The sequence below is a fragment of the Pelodiscus sinensis genome, chromosome Z (assembly GCF_052426305.1).
Source record: "Pelodiscus sinensis isolate ZL-2025 chromosome Z, ASM5242630v1, whole genome shotgun sequence".
Taxonomy (NCBI): Eukaryota; Metazoa; Chordata; order Testudines; family Trionychidae; genus Pelodiscus; species Pelodiscus sinensis.
The window spans coordinates 35,857,275-35,877,596 of record NC_143085.1 but is presented as its reverse complement, the minus strand read 5'-3'; the positions used below and the strand labels follow the sequence as shown (position 1 = coordinate 35,877,596).

General features: G+C 40.7%; 1 protein-coding gene across 2 annotated transcripts in view; it reads right to left on the bottom strand.

The window, feature by feature from the left end:
* KIAA1671 (KIAA1671 ortholog) overlaps nt 1–19,967 on the bottom strand; it is a 191,553-nt gene extending 171,586 nt beyond the window's left edge. The window contains exon 1 of one of the 2 annotated variants that reach the window (XM_075898867.2): nt 19,847–19,967. The gene's annotated coding sequence lies outside the window, so the exon portion shown is untranslated. The remainder of the gene's footprint in view (nt 1–19,846) is intronic. The other variant, XM_075898866.2, reaches the window with a different exon arrangement.
* Between the last annotated feature and the right edge of the window lie 355 nt (nt 19,968–20,322).

Below are 20,322 nucleotides of genomic sequence, written 5' to 3'. Positions count from 1 at the left end.
CGCAAGGCGACAAGCGAGCATTCGCAGTCCGGCAGGGATACTGCTGATGAAAAATCTCTGATCTGCAGCACTGGGATGAGCCTGACACCGTCAGTGAAGCACCCACGGGGACGCTACTCAATGAACAAAAATTAATTGAGTTAAGGACCCAAGTAATGCTCGGCAAATTTTCTAGATAAAAATAAAAGCACTAGGTCTCAACTTAATCCCACAAATGCAATAATCATTTAAAATTAAGGTTGATATTCATCTTAAGTACACTGGTAGTGCAATGCATCTGTTGGCGCCTGTAAAATTCATCACAATTTGGAAACCATAGTGCTATACAGTAGGCTTATCACAGCTACTAAATATTCAGTAAAGAAGACATTTGTAATTTAATTTAAAAGAAAAACATTAAACTGCAGAACACACGCTTTCCTTCAAATATGTACTCTGACTATAGCCAGGATTGACGCAACATGTTCGGAGAAAAGTTTGGTAAAATAATATCTTTTATTGGACCAATTTCTGTTGGCAAGAGAGAGAAGCTTTCCTTTCCTTAAAAGGCATATATGAGCAAGAAAGATAATTAATTAGTTTAGACAGCTAGGAAAAGAGCATCCATAAATCAAGAGAATTAAGAAACTAAACAAGATTAGAAAGCTGAAGGAAATTATTTATGGAATATTAAAATTCAAGTGTCCATTTCTGTATGTCTGTCTCATTTAGATTTCACCATCTATGCAGACATTCCATGTATAAAAATCATCCCAACAGGTTTCAACCCACAAAATCATAAACTCCATTATTTAGTTTCATTTCTACTTCTTATTTCCCATAATCCTTCCATTTGTTTACATAGGTTTAATATACCACTGGTCTCCTTAGCTGCAGAATTCCAGCTGCTGCGTTGTATTACACTATCAGTTTACAATGTCTTTTTTCCCCTTTTTTGGTTTTCTGTTGAACAGAAGACTTCCCCCACACACAACTGCCCTAACTAGTTTAAAGCCTGACTAACAAGACATCCCAGTCTTAAACTGAAGAATCTGGTGCTCTTCCTAACTGATCAGATTAGATGTCTTCAATAATCACAGAAGGTATTGCACAGTGTTCTATGAACCCAAGTCTTTTTCCTTATGCAATCAGCACACCAATTGACTGCTTTCCAACAGCATTCATCTCCTGTCTTCAATTTTGGTTGGCAATGAAAAAAAAAAGTCTGAAAATATTTAGAAATTCTTCAAAGGCACTTGAACTCATTGTATTGAAACTGCCTTTATTATTCTAATTTGTTCCTATACTGACAATTGGAATATAATTTCAACTGTAATTTCTCAATTTTCTACTCCTGTAACAATCCAACCCTAGCATTAGGAGGCATCATACATATCATTCCATTCCCCTAGTTCAAGTCATAGATATTTCAGACCAGATTCTGCATTATTTACTTCTCTCTATAAAGGCTCCCTCCCATTCAGAGCCTGCATCCTGATCACAGTAATTCTTCTGTTAATTTTTATATCATTCCTGCTGTTTCTTCAAAAGCAAAACACCTGCTGTAGGCAACCAGAGCAAAAGGGAATCATAGATTAGACAAGATGATTTAATGGACCTTTCTGGCTACCATGTCTTAGAGGTCACATTCTTCCACCATCTCACTCTTTCTCTTACATAATTATTTCATGCACAGACTCAAGTATGGTTTCTGATGGTGTCTTCTTTCAAGCTACATCCAGTTTGTTTCCCTCTAGTTTATTTCAACTGCTATTTAACTTCTATGGAGCAACTTAGTCAAGTATCTGTAGGTCTCAATCTTATATTCCCTTTTTGTATTTGTTTCTGAGAGACTGCTTAATATTCTGGACAATCCATTTCTCTTCAGGGATGGCAGGATACATGAAGACTTCATTACTTGAAGAAAGGAATGCATAGATATTCTATGCATAGATAAATATTATTTTTCAATGTACAGGAGTCCACATATCCATTACAATGGGAGTTTCACAAAAATGTGCTTCAGGGTGCAGAAGCAGGTGATCTTTTAAATGTGGACGTACAAAATAAACGACATTATACATCCTCAATCTTGACTTGAGCACAAAAGACCACTTCAGTCGAAACACAGCTAAAGATTGGATAACAAATACGTACAATTTGAGGATTTTATGCACTGAGGGCCACATGGTTATAGGGCAGATCCAATTACAGGAGATGTGATTCTTCTGCCTTGTAATTGTCAGTGCTCTTTAGGTCTAAACATCAGTGCATACCTAAAGAAGATATTAAAACTATTTTTAAATTTACAGCTGTGAGTACTACCTGTTTGAATAAGGAGTGAAATGCTGAGTGTAAACCAAGAAATCAGTCAAGTCTATAAAGTTGGGAAAAGACAGTACAGGAAGTCCCCGAGTTACGCGGATCCGACTTATGTCGGATCCGCAGTTACGAATGGGGCCGTCTCCCTGGTCTCCAGCAGACCAGGGAGAGGAAGCAAAGCGGCGGAACACGCGGGCAGCGGACAGCCCAGACGCGTGTTCCGCCGCTTTGCTCCCCGTCCCCCTGGTCTGCAGACCAGGGAGAGGGGGAGCAAAGCCAAGGAGCCCGAGGGCAGCAGGACAGCCACGGCGCGTCTGGGCTGTCCCGCTGCCCCCGTGCTCTGCGGCTTTGCTCCGGACGCCTGTGGTACAGCAGCTGGGGCGCTGCCCGTTGGTCCCGTAGCGCCGCTCTGGGCGCTACTGGACCGACCCGGCAGCACCCCAGCTGCTCTGCCCAGGCGTCCTGATTCAGCCACTGCTGGTCAGTTTCAGCAGTGGCTGAATCAGGACGCCTGGGGCAGAGCAGCTTGGGTGCTGCTGGGTTGGTCCAGTAGCGCCGAGGAGCGGCGGCGCTACTGGACCAACCCAGCAGCACCCCAGCTGCTCTGTCCCAGGCGTCCCCAAGTCAGCCGCTGCTGAAACTGACCAGCGGCTGACTACAGGAAGCCCCTGCCCCAAGCTTACATACAGATTCAACTTAAGAACAAACCTACAGTCCCTATCTTGTACGTAACCCGGGGACTGCCTTTAGTGTTGCAGACCTACACATACTTTTAATGTTCAGGCTTATACAAAACATCCTTTCCTTGCAACTTCTGAGAACAGTATTACCCAGAGACTTGACCATTTTCCTTGGACACTCTCTTTCAGACATATTATAGTCACTCTGGAGGATTCAAAGATATACTGTATTTCACTTGTTTAATATAGCAATTATAACATGGAGTTTGCTTCAGCCAGTAGCTTCTATTTCTTGCTTTTTTTTACAAGAGCAACAAGAGTGAATCACTTCTTGCAAGTATCCATTTTCAATTTGTCTCATGATGGATGAGGAACTGTTATTTGAAATAAAAGACCTTCTCTGTAAGATAGGCACATTGAAAGGACCAAGTTAATGAGATCTAATAACCACCACCTCTTCAGTCAGACGTCTATTGTATCACAGGCATTCTCTCTGTTCTGTATTATTCCTGGGAAGCAATAGAAAAAGTGGGGAGGCAAATAGAAATTTCACCCAGCTTTGCAAGAGAGCATCCAACACCTCATTATCCAAAAGCCTGATACATGAAGAGGCCAAAGGATGTATCCAGATGCAAAGAAGTCCATCACCAGCACACCAAACTGATATTCCATGAATGAAGATACTACCAGATGCAATTTCTATTCTGTTTAATCCAACTTCTGCCAGTTGTTCATCTTCTCCTGTAAGGGCAGGGTATACAGAAATAGGTCACTTTACTCTGTGCAGTGCAGGATAAATTGGTTTTCTCTCTGGGATCAAGCTGATGGCATTCTTCCTAGTTTTGTTAAAAATACTATATGACACTTTGATTGTCATAACCAAAACAAGTCCGTTATCAATGGAAGGAAGAGTGCTCTGTGACATGAATAAAGCACTATGTTTCATCAGTGGATGCTGTGCTTCCCGCTTTCTTGTATCCAAATGAGCCCTTTCCATTATTTCCAGCTGGCACCTGATGTATCACTGAAGGATCACTTAGTAAAACAGGCCAATGTCTCAAAAAGAAAAAACACTCTTTTCAACTCACCAAATGTAGAGGAAAATTGACAGTGGCACCTTCACTTCTGTGAACTGATGCAACAGACAAGATGTGAAAGGAAGAACAGAAATTACAGAAGGCTCGTATGAATTCCCTTTCATAGAAACTTGTCTGTGTAGAAGGCAGCATTCCCAATAGGATCCACTAAGTATTAAACTTTTGCTTATGTATAACCATGTTTTCCTTTATGACAACCTTCAACTGCTATTGACATTCTTCTGAGCCCTTGTACTCAATAGGATTCATCCATATCCCAAGCCTATTACTGACTTCCAAGGCATGATTGTGTTTATTATGAACCCAAAATACACCAGAGACATATCGCTTTGTTTTTGCTCTCTACCTCTGCACATAGCCTTGCTCAGCAGAATTTTCCAGGAAGAGATAGGAGTGAATTTCCTGCTTCTTTAAACCCAATATCAATACTGCATTGATTATGGAGAACACACTAGTCAGATCAATGTTAATGCTCAGAGTTTAATTTTTTTTAATAAAATATAATTATAAGCAGATTGGTAGAATTATCTATGGAATGATAAAATGGGAACATAAGGAAATTTAGCAAATTTCCTTAGGAAATTTCTGAAATGCTGAACAAACAGAAGCAGGGAATGGGTTATATCACTCCAAGCTGATGATGAGGATGATTTCACTGAAGATCTGGCATTTCCATGGACTGCCTGAAATTAGAAATAGAACAAATCTTCATAGTTCACAGAGTTTGAGGCCAGAAAGGACCATAAGATCATTTTGCCTAACCTATGTATCACACAGGTCCTTTACATTTAATCTACTTTCCCCTACATTGAGAGCATAAAATATTTGTGTTTGACTAAAGCATAACTTCCTTGCTAGAAGACATTAAAAGATGGAGAATCTATCATTTATCTGGGTAGTTTAGTCCAACAATTAATTACTTCACTGGTTAAGAATGTTTGCCTTATTTCCAATTTGAATTTTTCTCATTTCAGCTCCCAGCCATTGAGATTTGTTATGCCTTTCTCTGCTAAACTGAAGAGCTTTTTAGTAAGAAGTATTTTCTCCCTGAGCCGAACTATTTTAACAGCAGTGATTTTACATTGACTTTCAGAGCATTGATGACATTTTTTAACAGTAAAGGGTCTATCACCAATCTCTAAGGAAGCCCACTAAATATCCCCACTCACTAACAATTTCCCACTAATGACTACTATTGGAAGTGTCAGTCAGTTCTTAATTCACTTAATATATGCTTTCTTCATAATGTATAGTGCTAATTTATTGAATCAGGATGTCATGCTGTACTACATCAATTGTATCTGTGAGACATGACCAGCTCTACAACTGGACAATGTCCAGTGACCTGATTATGGTCAAAATTTTGGTAACAATTGTTCCTACACTAAATAACGTGGCATCAGTCAAGTGTCTAACTCCTGATAGTCATGCAGGCTGTAGCTTCTGCTCTGAAACAACTACTGACAGTGTTTTGTCCAACATTTTCATTAATGATGCAGATGATGAAATGGACTGCACTATCACTAATTTGGCAGGTGACACTAAGGTAGAGGAAGAGGTAGATATGCTGGAGGTAGATGAGACAGGGTGGAACTCAGGACTCCTCTTGGGTTGTCTCCCTGGTGTGCTGATCATTCTACTAATATGCACCTTCCTACTCTCTGGGGCTCCCCAGCATCCTGTCCTGCTGAGCCGGATATTCTAGTCTTCCACAGATAAGACACAGAGCTACTATTACTGTCCCCCATCAGCACAATACAGACACTGAACTAACTCAGCTCCAAGAGGACTCAGTTATAAGGCCTCAGCACCCAGGAGACCAACCCCTGAGTGGGACTCAAATTCTAAATAAATCTCTTTTACCATGTGTAAATGTTTTACACAGAGAAAGTTCATTTATCAATGAGAGATATCTACAGTGGTTGCTTTTCCCCAGGTAACAATTATTTACACTGGGCCTGATAATAAACAAAAGTGTTTATATTAAGTACAAAAAGTAAGATTCAAGTGGTTGCAAGTGAAAACATTCAGATCAAAGTAACTAAATTAAAATCAGTGCTTAGATAGTTCTAATCCACTAAGAAACTAGTTATATGCAAATTCTTACCCTAAACAGCTTTTCATATTTCTTGTAAAAGTTTCTAATCAGAGTTGATCTTTCACTCTGACTTGGGTCTACAAGCTTATTCAAAGTTCTTTTGTATCCTCTTCAGATGTGTCAGGCAATTTCACAATCCATCTGAAAACAAAGACTGATTGCTTCCAATTGCTTAAATAGACTTTCCCTAGGGCATCCCATCTCCATTGAAAAATACCAGGTCCGAGATAGATTCCAGTACCAGGTGGCATGGTCACAACTCCCTAGGACCAACCACAGTTTGGGGTCACAGGACAAACACGGCTATTCACAGGTCCCTGAGTTGATCACCAAGCCATTGGGTTTCCAGGGCATCAATGATGGCCCTCATTAGCACATTTAGTATAATAAACAGATCCACACTCAATACACAAGGATACAAGCACAAAAATAGGATATATATATTCAGCAGATTGCAACTGTAAAATTGATATGTTACATGACATATGTGTATAACTCAGCCAATTTTTATAAAGCATGGCAGGCCCTCATGACAGTAGAGACAGGGTGCAAAGTGACCTACAAAAATTGAAGGATTGGGCCAAAAGAAATCTGACGAGGTTCAACAAGGACAAGTGCAGAGTCCTGCACTTACAACAGAAGAATCCTATGCATAACTCTAGGCTGGGGACAGACTGGCTAAGTGGCACTTCTGCAGAAAAGGACCTGGAGATTATAGTAGACAAGAAGCTGAATATGAGTCAATAGTGTGCCCATGTTGCAAAGAAAACTAATGACATCTTTAGCTGCATTAGTAAGAGCATATTACATATTACTAAAGAAGAGTGCCCCTAAGACACTACTTCCTTATCATGCAGTGATAAATCTGACTCAAGGTAGGCTGTCAGGTTCAGAGTAGCTATATTCAACACACCAGCTGCTGCTGCTGCACTGATAAGAGAATCTATTCTTCCTTCAATAGCTCACATCTAGTTTTTCACATATGCAGAACATTAATAATCTGTTAGAGGCTTTTCACATTGCAGTCACTCACTTCATAAAATTCTGTACTTTATGTCTCTTTCACTCATTTTCTCTTAATTATTTATAATTCTTAGCAGAGACCCATGCAAATAAAGTAAGTGAGCCCATTTCTCAAGATGTAACTATAACATAATACTGGATCATAATGTTTTTAGTGTCCCTTAAGGATTAAAACAGAGGCTGCCACAATCCTTTTTGTTTCTAGACAAAGGCACATTTACACCCAAGACTCCAATGGTACAATGTCAGTGCTTTAATCCCATTCACCTACTTAGTCCTAAAAGGCACATCATTAATCAGCATAATCACATGGCCTATTATGCATTATTATTTAATGCTTTAACTAGAACATACAGTTTTATTACTGTGAAAACAATTACTTTCCCCCAAATACACTTGAGAGCTTTGGAAGAGGAAACAGATGAAATAAAGTGGCTAGGGTTCCTTCCCCCTCCCCACCACTTAAAGATATTAGTCACTATACACACACACACACACACACACACACACACACACACACAGAAGTTGTGCTTTTTTATATAATCACACAAATCTGTACATAATTTAACAGAAACATAATAAACACAAGCCTATTTCCTGGACATTCTTGCAAAGATACAATTCAGACAAAGCTGAGAAGCATTAGCAAAGCTGACCTGTGATTGATAGAACTATGTTGTACAGTCCTTCCCTCGTGATGAAACTAATTGTGGTTTGGTGTGGCTGAAGAAGAGTGTTAGTACAAGAAAAACTTCCACTGTCCAATCAAGTTTAATGTGAATAAGTCAGCTGGGTGCAGAAACCTGTTCCACAACCTTTGGTGACTGTGGAACAGTTGTGAATAAAGATCGCTTTTGTTTTCTTTCTAGGTAAACTTCTATTTAGAAGTGTAACAAACAAATTGCAGTTCTACTATAATCAGATTCATTTAAACTCAGATCATCTACAAGCAGTGAATGCCAAAGAGTGGGCAGCTACCTTTAAATACAACATGCACGCATCTTGATAGTAATTTGTTAATCCTTTTTAATTATATACTACATTTAATATTAAAGTAAGTTTTCTATAATTCCACCCAGTCTCCAAATGCAAATGAACATTCTGTGTGTGTGTGTGTGTGTGTGTGTGTGTGTGTGTGTGTGTGTGTGTGTGTGTAATATGGTAAAATAAAAACATCCATATTATATCATCAGTTATGTACAAAACATTAAATAAGTCTCTTTTTTTGTGGTAATTGCTGTTGTGAGGCTGGATGTAACATGCTAGAAAGTACAGAGCCCCGGCTGGGGTGATTTAGTTGAGGTTGCTTCTACTTAGAGCAGCGGATTGGAATAAGTGATCTGCTGAGGTCTCTTCCAGCTCTAATCTTCTATGAGTCTATATATTTGAGTGTGTGTTCTGCAAAAAGATGATTTTAGCATCCTATTTAAAATACATTTACTAAATAAAAACCTAAGGCTAGACTACATTTATATTAAACAGTATCCAGATTCTGACATTTGACAGCACATAAAAATGGTGTTTCTTGTAAAATCCACCAGGAAAAAAGCAAACTATCTGGACTGTAGACTGAGCATGAAAGGCAATTATAAAACAAAATCTGTATCCATTTTATTCATGAAGATATTTGAAGGTTCCTATAAAAATCAAATACAGATATGTTAGCCAAAAGTTCAGACCATGTGTAAAGGCATTACAGATTGACACCTTCTAACATAACAGCAGTCATACCAGGTCAGACCAAAGGTCCATGTAGCCCAGTATCCTTTCTTCCAATAGTGGCCAATGCCAGGTGTCCAGAGAGATTTAACAGAACAGGTAATCATCAGATGATCCCTCCTCGTCAGCTATTTCTAGGGAATAGGGAAGGCTATTAGCCTGGATGGGTAGGAATTGTGTCCCTGGAAATAGGTGACAGGGGAGGGATCACTTGATGATTACGTGTTCCGTTCCTTCTCTCTGGGGCACCTGGCATTGGCCACTGTCAGCAGAGAGGATACTGGGCTATACAGACCTTTGCTCTGACCCAATATGGCTGTTCTTATGTTAGAAGGACAAGGCTGCCTCATCCTTAATTACCTTAACTAGTAATCAAGTGATCCCTCCCCTGTTACCAATTTCCTGGGATACAATTCCTACCCATCGAGGCTAATAGCCACCCCTATTCTCCATGAATTTATCTAGTTCTTTTTTGAAACCTGTTAAAATTCTGGTCTTCAAAACATCCTCTAGCAAGGAGTTCCAAAGATTGACTGTGTGTTTTGTGAAGAAATGCTTCCTTTTCTTTATTTTAAACCTGCTACCTATTAATTTCATTTGGTGACCCCTGGTTCTTGTATTATGGGAACAAATAAATAACTTTTCCTTATTTAATTTCTCCATGCTAGTTATGATTTTATAGACCTCTATCATATCCCCTCAGTCTCCTCTTTTCTAAAAATCCCAGTTTTAGTAATCGCTCCTCACATGGCAGCTGTTCTAAACCTTTAATCATTTTTGTGGCCCTTTTCTGAACTTTTCCTAATACCAAGATATCGTTTTTTAGAGATGAGGAGACCACATCTGCATGCAGTATTCAAGATGTGAGCATACCATAGATTTATACAGAGGCAATAAGATATTTTCTGTCTTATTCTCTATCCCTTTTCCTAACACTTCATTTGCTTTTTTCACTGCTACTGCACATTGAATGGATGTTTTCAGAGAACTATCCACAATGACTCCAAAATCTTTTTCCAGCATGAATAGCTAAGTTAGTCCCCATCATTTTGTATGTATAGTTGGGATTATGTTTTCCAATATCAATAACTTTGCATTTATCAACATAAAATTCATCTGTCATTTTGTTGTCAGGCACCTAGTTTTGAGAGAACCTTTTGAAGGTCGTTACGGTCTGCTTTGGACTTAACTATCTCGAGCAGTTTGGTATCATCTGCAAATTTTGCTGCTTCACTGTTTATTCCATTCTGCCGAGTACTGAAGGTAGTCTTGCCTGTCTGTAATTGCCAGGATCACCTTTAGAGCCCTTTTTGAAAACTGGCGTCACATTAGCTATCTTGCAGTCATTAGGTACAAAAGATGTTTTAAAGCAGGAGTGGGGAACCCGTGGCCCCACATCTTCCCTGGATTCAGCCTCCAAGGCTCAGGCTCCACCCACCCCCATCATTGGGGAGCTGGTGCCCCAACCCTGCAGCTTCCCTGCTGCCCAAATCCCACTTCCCAAGCCTGCTCCCTGGCAGCCTCCTTCCACACACTGAATTCATTTTGGCCCCACCCCAGAATGTAGGGGGCCCACAAAATCCATTAGCTTGGGCCCACCTAGGGTATGTGTGGCCCCTGACTGATTTTTCTGTGGATCAGCAGCCCCAACCAAAAAGGGGTTCCCCATCTCTGATTTAAAGGATAGGTTACAAACCACAGTTGTTAGCTGTGCAATTTCACATTTGACTTCTTTCACAACTCTTGGGTGAATGCCATCTGGTCCTAGCAATTTATTACTGTTTAGTTTATCAGTTTGTTCCAAAACCACCTCTACTGGGACAATTCCTTAGATTTGTCACCTAAAACGAATGGCTCAGGTTTGGGAATCTCCCCACATCCTCAGTCGTGAAGATCAATACAAAGAATTCACGTAGTTTCTTGCAATGACTTTATAGTCTTTGCTTACTCTTTTGGCATTTCAATTGCCCAGTGGCCCCACTGCTTATTTAGCAGGCTTCCTGCTTCCAATGTACTTAAAAAGAGTTTTGCCATTACTTTTTGAATTTCTGGCTAGCTGTTCTTCGAAACAACTAAGATCTTATTTTGTCGGTTTAGTATGAGGCTTATAATCACTACCCCAAAATTTGTCCCAATTTACCCCTTTTTAAAAGCCATTAATGCTAAAACCGATTTGTAAAAGTACCTATAGAGACTTGATTCCAAGACAAAGTTAGAGCTCACTACCATTACTAGAAAGATGATTAACAAAAAACTTAAGACACTAAACACAGGGTGGCATTTAAATTCCTGAGACCTGAAAAAGTTTTTATTTTCAAAATTGCATCTCATGAGAGTAATGAAGCAATTATCTACAAAAACAGGAATACATTGTGGCTCTGAATACAGATCAAGACCCCTTGTTGAAATGCACAGAAGCAAATAGTTGATCAACACTGGGACTAGAAAGCCAGCCATTGTGAAAAAGTAATCACACAAGAAGAGTTTCCTTTGTGTGCAGCAGCAGCATTGTTTGCATCGATGAGAGTACAATTCATGTGGTAAATGTTGCAGCACACTCAAATGTTTGTATATTTTTAATGTCTCTTGTGGGAACAATGGCAAGTCTTCACCCTCAGAAAGTAGGTGGTTTTTATATTAAAAAGCTATTGCCAGATAATATTTTCATGACATATGTAAAATTGTCAGGGTATCAGAAAAGCAGCAGTTTCTTTAAGTTCAGACTTAAATAGAAAATAAACAAGATAATGCATTATTAAAATTGGCCATTCATTCCTCAGGTAGCCTGCCTGACCTGAGTACTGCAGCATAAGTGGTGTATCACTTCGGTTATTGTTTCAAAAACAGTAAGAGTTAAAACCAAATTAATCCGCTGCTGCTGATTTCTTTATACACACCTCTACTGTAACCAAAGGCTATGCCTTCACTGTTAAGTTATCTACACTCATGTTAAATCCTCTTGATTAGTGAAGCTTGAGTGAGAGAAGCCCTACTGCAAAATAAGCATTGTTCCACATGAGAAGATAGTCCTCATTGACTCCATGGCTGTGTCTAGACTGGCCAGTTTTTCCGGAAAATCAGCCGCTTTTCCAGAAAAGCTTGCCAGCTGTCTACACTGGCCGCTTGAATTTCCGCAAGAGCACTGACAATCTCATGTAAGATTGTCAGTGTTCTTGCGGAAATACTATGCTGCTCCTGTTTGGGCAAAAGTCCTTTTACGCAAAACTTTTGCACAAAAAGGGCCAGTGTAGACAGCTCAGATTTGTTTTCCGCAAAAAAGCCCCGATCACGAAAATGGCGATTGGGGCTTTTTTGCGGAAAAGCGCCTCTAGATTGGCACAAACGCTTTTCCACAAAAAGTGCTTTTGCGGAAAAGCGTCCGTGCCAATCTAGACGCTCTGTTCTGAAAATGCTTTTAACGGAAAACTTTTCCGTTAAAAGCATTTCCGGAAAATCATGCCAGTCTAGATGTAGCCCATATGTGGCAACTCATATCCCACAATGAAACTGTCTATCTGAATTACCTTAATGCATTTTAAAAGTTGATTAAACTAACTTAAAACAAAACATTTTATTTTAGAATAAGTGTCCACACTTGGAATTAATCAGGAATAGTTAATATGCTTTAAATCACACTCTTCCTTACTCTGGATTAATTTTCATGTGTAGACAAGCCCTAAAACTCAAGATGCACAGAAGGAAGGCATTATCAGCTGAAAACTTGTGAAAGCTTAAGCTATAGGCTATACTCTCTGGCAACAGACCAACTCAAATAAAAAACACCACCTCACTTGAGTTACAAGTTGGTGTAAGTGGACAAGATTCAAGAGAGGGGCAATATTCAAGCTGTAACTTAACTAACCCTGTAGTGAGCACAAGTACAATGAGAGGTATACAGAAACTGTAAGTAACCATGTATAAAATGTCTGTTAATATTTCAGTATAGGATTAAATGGGTGAACCCTTCAAGAAGCAGAATTCTGAAGAATCTGATATCCACTGAACCTGTAGCAAAGTATTAAGGGGAGCCCTCTCTCTCCAGTCCCTTGAATCACCTCACATGCCATCCACATCAAAAATAAAAATCAGACCCAACTATCTATCTCATTTAACTTTCTTCACTAATACTAAAATGTGCAAGTGCTGATCTAGCAGCTATTTCTTATAAAACTGCAGGACAAGTCAGCATATCCAGCTGCACAGAACAAAAACAGTACAACTATCTGCATCTATACATGTACCCTACATAATCCTGCAAGTAAGTGGTTAACAGTTAGGATTCAAGATTAATTTGGATTAGTACCTGAGGGAAATTCACAGCTCTCTTGATGCTACTGTTTCAGTTTGTCTGATGGCAATTCAAGACCACCATGTCCTAGATTACACCGTGAAGACCATCTTTCTAACTAGAGAGGCTATAAAATTCATTTAAATAAAAAAAAGCTTAGATCTCAGAGACAACAGCAAAAATCCATGATTTCTGTGGTTTTTTCCACAATATGTTTTGTATTGCCCATACATACAAAATAGCCAAGATATTACAATATCCTCAAGAGTGTCACCATCAAGTCAAAACAAAAAGCAACAATGAAGATCACATTCGCTGCTTATCATCATGAGCTTCATGTCTGGGCTTGCTCTTTCAAGTTCTTTTACTTCTCATTCATGAATCTACAAACAGGCCTTTGAATACACTATGCCAGTGTTTCCCAAATGGTGTTCCACGGAATCCCAGGGTTCCGCGAAGTGAAGATAAGTTCCGCAAGAAAATTCCAAAACAATAACATTTTATTATTTAAAAAAATAATTAATATTTACACATTTGTGAATTTTATTGAAAACAATTTTCATTTCACTTTGCCATGGTAAGTGTCCCTGTGTAATGCTAGCTTAGCCAGAAAGTGAGGATGATGATGTCACTACTCAGCGTTGCATGTGCAATCATCTGATATATACCACCATTAAGGATTTGTACACATTAAATGTGATTTTTGTTTTTAAATATGTGCAATTAAACTAAATGTTGATCTCTTGACCTCATTTAGCATTTGTTTATTATTATCCTTACTTATTTGTGGTCTACTTTTTCAGCTCCATATATAAGACTTATTAGGGGTTCCGCAAAATTCTTTTGAGTTTAAAAGGATTTCATAGCCAAATAAAATTGGAAAACACTGCTTTCATTCTGTAAAGATCTGTCTGATTCAAAGTTTAGTTCTCCTGGCAGTAGTTCATTACTGTAAAAAGTAAGCCAATGAATATATCTACCCCATAAAAAAAATAGACAACAACAAAAATAAGACAACAAATACTTCCGTTCATTCATAAAGTATCAAGTACATTTACAGTACAATGGAAGTGAAAAAAATATTGCTAACTTGTATTAAACATTCATACTGCATCTCTGAATTGCCTTGTTACAGGATATATATATAATATAACATATATATAATATAAATATTCCATGTTATTTGAGGTACAGAAACTAGTATTTACCCAATTTGTAATTTTAGTTATTTAATCATTAACAACAAAAAATTAACAGCAAGTATCATAACCTCAACCAATGTAAATTGTCTTAGCTCCCTAAACTTCAATGGATTTACAGAAATTCACATCAATTAAGGAGCTCTCCCTAAATGGCTAAATACAACATCTATACTAGCTTCCTGAAAGTACATTAGAACAGAATCCGCCTTGAGAAGACACTCCAGGCCAAGCATGATAGCCACCGTTCTGCAAAGTCTTACATACATGTTAACTTCATTGTGATTACTCAAAGTGTACACACTGAAGCATTTAAATAAATCATTGCAAAATCTGGGTTTAAGACTGTAATGTTTATTCTCATACTCTACTGCATAAAATTCTGCTCTACATAAGAGACATGCTGGAAATAAGGAAGAAAAATAGCATTTGAGGTAAACTGAATGTGAACTCATTTTAAAAGTTACCTTATTGCACACTAATTATATTTATGACATTTTAAAGGGTTCATACAGAATGTGTGACTTCCATTGACCTGAAAAATTCACTGCACTAATGGAAAACTTTTCCTAGCAAGCAGGGCTAATCTATCAATTTCTGTGAGATCTGTATGAGCAAAAATGCCATTCTAACCTTTGCGCTCAAAGACAAACTTTCTGCTATAACTATGCAGTATTGTATTTCTGAGTCTTCAGAAAGCTTTAGTGACTTTAATCCCTGCCAACTTTCCCAAGCATCCTAACAATGAAATTATAAAAACTCTGGTAAATTTCATGGATTACTATTTAGAAACCCATGAGCCACAGGGGAACTGCCAAAGAATTACATTAGTTTTACTGGAATGAGACTTGTGAAAGCTACCAGAAAAGGCGGCAATGAAGTTATTCATGGGTATTCTGCAAAAGACTCAAGAAAAATGTAAACTAGAGATGATGCCCCTCTGCAGCAGCTAAGAGGCCTGGATGCGGAGAGAGAACTCTCCTTGCTCCTTTCTAGAAGTCAAGCTGGTGTGGAAGGAGGGGGAGGAGATAGTGGGTTCAAATTTATCTACTAGCCTGATATGCCAAATGGAGCAGAGTCCATGGACAACACCCAGGCAGGAATCCCAAAGCTCTTCCAGCAGCAGGGGAGCATGGGAAACCTGGACTTCCATCTAGATTCCACCTACGTTACATCTAGAGCTTGCTAGTAGGCTCATGAACCTCATTTTTCATATCAGTCCTTTTGGCTAATAGCCATCTTGTAAATTTTTCAAGCACAGTCCTTTCCAAATGGCATTCTTTCTTGCCAAAAAGGTATTTGCAAATCAGAACAGGAAGCTTCAAAAAGCGTCTTTTCTAGAAAAAGCCAAGCTATCTCAAAAGATGTCATGATTTTCAGCATTTTCAACAGAAATGTTGGACTGAATAGGCATGCAGCATTAATTCCCTTCTCAGGAATAGAATGTAGCTGATGATGGTAAAATTGTCCACACCCAATCTACACACAACTTTCAAAGTTGCTTTTACCAGAGGAATTGCACTAGTGCAGAATTACATATCTGATTTTTTCTGTTTATTGATGCCTAGTTTATTGTGACAGCCCACACCATGCATGATAACTAAAACATGTATGGCAATGCTCTGGTCTCTATCATGTGGATGGACTACTATCTTCAAGGTTGTCAAACAGGCAAGTACCATTAATCAGTATTCAATGCACAATTTAATATAAATAAAAGAGGTATCTTGCTGAGTGAACTGTAGGCTTACAAAAAGATTTTTACGAAGTTGTTCATAATTGTAATCAGAATTTTCTCCAATAATCCACAAAAAAAAAAAAATCTATAAAAACTCAGTCACTCTCTTCTGCACTTGGAGATATCAAAGTTGTGAGCAATGTTATCTGTAGTAACTAGAATATCCTTCACAGGAAGAAAAAATATGCGATGAACACAATAATAAAATACCATAGCTAATACTGCTAGCAGCACAAAAAAAATGTGTGAAAGCTTCAAAAAAATCAGTAAAATCAGGTAAACACAGAGGAAAACAGACTTGATAATCTGCATTCTTTGGTTAGGGAACCAAACTATTAAATAACGTAAATACATATTGTATTCTAGAAGGGCAAAAACTGTTTTTAAAAATACTTTCTGAAAACTATTTTTCCTACAATTATGTCACATTACATTTTCTGTCTAAAAAAGCAACCTTGCAAACTAAACTATTTCAGATAATGAAGGCTTTATAGCTGTTTCTATTCTAGTTTTAGCTCACTGTATACTAAAAAAAAAAAACCCCTATGTTTACCATAACCAGTATTAGTTCTTAGAAAAACTACAAAAAAATAACTAGATTATGTTACTACTATAGTTGACTTTCCCATCATTTTAAGAAGGCAATTTCCTCCATGTGTTGTCTACCTCTTTACTGCCCCGGAATAGTGTAGAAAAAAATCTTATCCACTCTGCTTTAAGGTGTGAACCTCCCTATCTTGCAGCATATAGAAAAAAAACCCTCCATTCCTTTATTATTTTTAAAAAGTGTCTGAAGGATTTGATCTAACTTCACAGTTACCTTGGTAACACCATTTACCTTCTTTGCTTGCCATGAAAATTACCTATAGTTGCCACAGAAAAACGTCTGTTTGACAGAACTTTAATGGCCTTGTTAGAGTTCCTTTCACATGATACACTGTCACATGCATCAGATTATATTGAACAGATTTCTCACTATATGTATATGTGTATATACATTTACATTTCCTGCGGGGACAACAGAGTGACTTCATAACATCGTTCTGAGTCCCTCAGCCCCACCTCCACGGCTTGCTGGGGCCAGCTGCTGAATGTAGGCTGCTCCTGCTGCATGGATGGTGAGAAGCTGTTGGGGCTAAATTCCCTCTGCCATCTGAGCCTAAACAGCAGCCCAGGGAAGAGCCCGGCTGAGGCAGCCTTGGCCCAGACCCCCCCAGCAGCCAGGTGGAGAAGAGCCGGGGCTGGCAGTGGGAGAGAGAGGGAGAAAGAGCCAGGGTCAGGGCATCCTCGGGGCTGGGCCCTACCTGCAGAGAGAGGGATTGGCAAGTGTAGTGAGCAGGTGGTGCAGCCCCCTAGTATCATTATATTTTGAAGAATCAAATCCAAAACAATATGAACTGGTTACCACATTGCACCATGACACAGATTAGCATCATGCCATGTGCCATACACAATTTTCCTTAATTCCATTCCACAATGAAACAGCGAAGTCACATAGGTGAGTATTGATTTGATATCTGTTTCTGATGCATCATGTACATCTGATTAATTACTTAGCTTCACAGAAAAGGCAAGTACAGTCACAGTCCTGTAATTAGATCTACATAGCCAGTTTATTATTAAAACCAAACATAATAAACAATGCAGGGAAAAAAGTGGATTCACAGACTTGGACTTCCATCACACCAGATATGTTTAATCAGCCAATTCAGAACACGTAGATCCTGATTCTTCTCCCACTGAAATCATTTGCAGATCCTTCACTGACTTTGTGGCAGCGTGATTAGACTCATAGTGGGGGTTTTTAAAAACAGATTACTTATTCTCAAATACAACATAAACTTAACTATACAATGTCTTTGTAGTCACATATGAATTACTGCATGTTCTCCCAATTCAGGTACAACAATAATGTATACATGTATCAAACAATGGCAAATATAAATCTTTTCTATCCATCCAGATCCTTTACATACTGTAATTTATCACTGTTAACTGCAAATACATGGACAAATTTAACCAAAAACATGCTATTTGCATCCACAATGCACTGTAATCAGGAAGCCCTGCACTTGTTTCCTATTACACCAAATTTACAAATAAACTAAAGAGAGAAAGAGAGACTAAATAATTATATTACAAATGTAGTCCAAGAGTCTAATAATCTCAAATGCTGTACATCAATGTATGGATGTCAAGAGACTCTTAATTATCCACGAGGCTTTAATAAGATTTAAATACTGTGGAATGACAACAGGTAGGAGAGAAGGAAGTTATAGCATTTTCCTTAGGCATTTTTATTTTTAGCAAGGAGATAAAACAAAACCAGCCTTAGAACAAAGCCAAGATACCCAGGTAATGTTCAGATAAGATAGCTGTTTGTCCTATTGACAGGTAATGACGGAAAAGGAAATAAGAACAGTGAGGGGGAAAGGAGGGAGCAGGAGTCTTATCTGTAGCTACCACTATAGCTCCTTACACTTTTTCCAACGGCTTTAGTGCTTAATTCCATCAAAGGGGATGCACTATTCCTACAGAAATGGAGATCATAATAACTACAGCCAACACAACAAAAACAAGGGAAGAAAAATATCTGGAAACAACTGATTTATAAATCAGTATTCAAATATACGCACTGTAACATCCTCCCAAAGCTAAAAGAGAAATTACCACTATAACAGTTTATCACTATATGTTACCATGTCAGAGATGAGAGCTACAACGAAGAGCAGGAACCCACCACCCTATTCATAGCTGAAAAATTAAATTCAAAGGCGTTTCTCCTCAGACTCTTTAAATGAGAATCACTCACAGCTCCTTGGCCTCTCTCAGAGAGAAGCAGTGCAGCTTCGAAGCCATTTACAAGCACCGGCTAACCAAGCACCAGCCGAGCAGAGCTCAGAGCCACAGGGAAGTTGTCAGCTAACTTTGGGAACCCGTCCCGGACCAACATTTTCCAACTCGGACGGGAGGCGTGAAGCTGGGCTCCTAAATCCATAGCTAGTAACCCGACTTTCAGACGTGCGGAGTCCCCAAATCTCCCTTTGCAGCTGGGGTGCTCCGCGCTTCTGTGAGCCAATGGCCGGCACGGAGGCGCCTTGTCTGGAGGGAGGGAGGGGAGTAAGAAGGGACGCACAGGGGGCCTGGGCACGTGGCGCAAGGCTTGAGCAGGCAGTTTTAAAAGCGGCAAGGGTGGGCAAACAATGAGAGCCGCCTGCCCGGCGAGGGGAGCAGCACAGGGTGTCCCCGAGCAGGGGCAGGGCTGGGTACCCCGGGTCGGGGCTTCACGGAGATGGGGGGCAGGGTGCGCCTGGGAACAGGACTGGGGTCCAAGTGGCTCCGAGGGGCGGTCCAGGGAGATGGGGGTTAGGAGGGTGCTCCCGGGGCGGGAGGGAGGTCGGGGACAGGGCCGCAGCAGTGGCTCGCAGGGGGCTCCGGGGGAGGGGGCAGGGGAGGTCAGCAGGGTTCCCTGGGAACAGGGCAGGGGTCAGGGTGGCGGGGGGGGGTATTCGGGAGAAGGGGGCGGGGCGCCCCGGGGAGGGGCGGCGGGTGACCCCGGGTGCCCAGCGCTGCCGGGGGCGGGGTCCCGCAGGGGTCGGATCCATGGCGTTCTCGGGGGGGGGGGGGCGCTGAGGCGGCTCGGCCCCTCCCTCCAGGCGAGTCCCCGCGGGTGGAAAGCCCCGAAGGGCCCCGCGCCCCCCACCTGCGTCCTGCGTGCGGGCTCCTCAGCCCCAGCGCTGCCGCCTCCCACCGCCACCGAGCGCGGCGCAGCCTAACCTGCTGCCGGGGAAGGCGGGGGGGGGGGGAGGGCGCCGGCCGCTCGCGCACCAGGAGAACCCGCCCCGCCCGGCCGGTCGCGCGCAGCCGAACCTGCTGCCTGCCCTGCTGGAGCAACCGAGGGAAGCGCCGCTGTTACCATGGCGACCGCGCGTTCGGCGGGGCCTTGGCCAGGCGAACGCCCAGCGGTGGGCGGGACTTTCCCAGGGAGGGGGGCGGGGCGGCGCGCTCCTCCACCTGTAGCTCCGCACGGAGTAGGGGGAGGGCGCGGGCTCGCTAAGCGGGTGCTGCGCCTGCTGGGGCTGAGGTGCTGCGCCTGGGGGGCTTTTGCACCCCCTGGCTTGCAGCGGGGTGCATCATACGTGGGGCTTACAGCTGGGTCCAGGGGCGCTGCGCACCCCG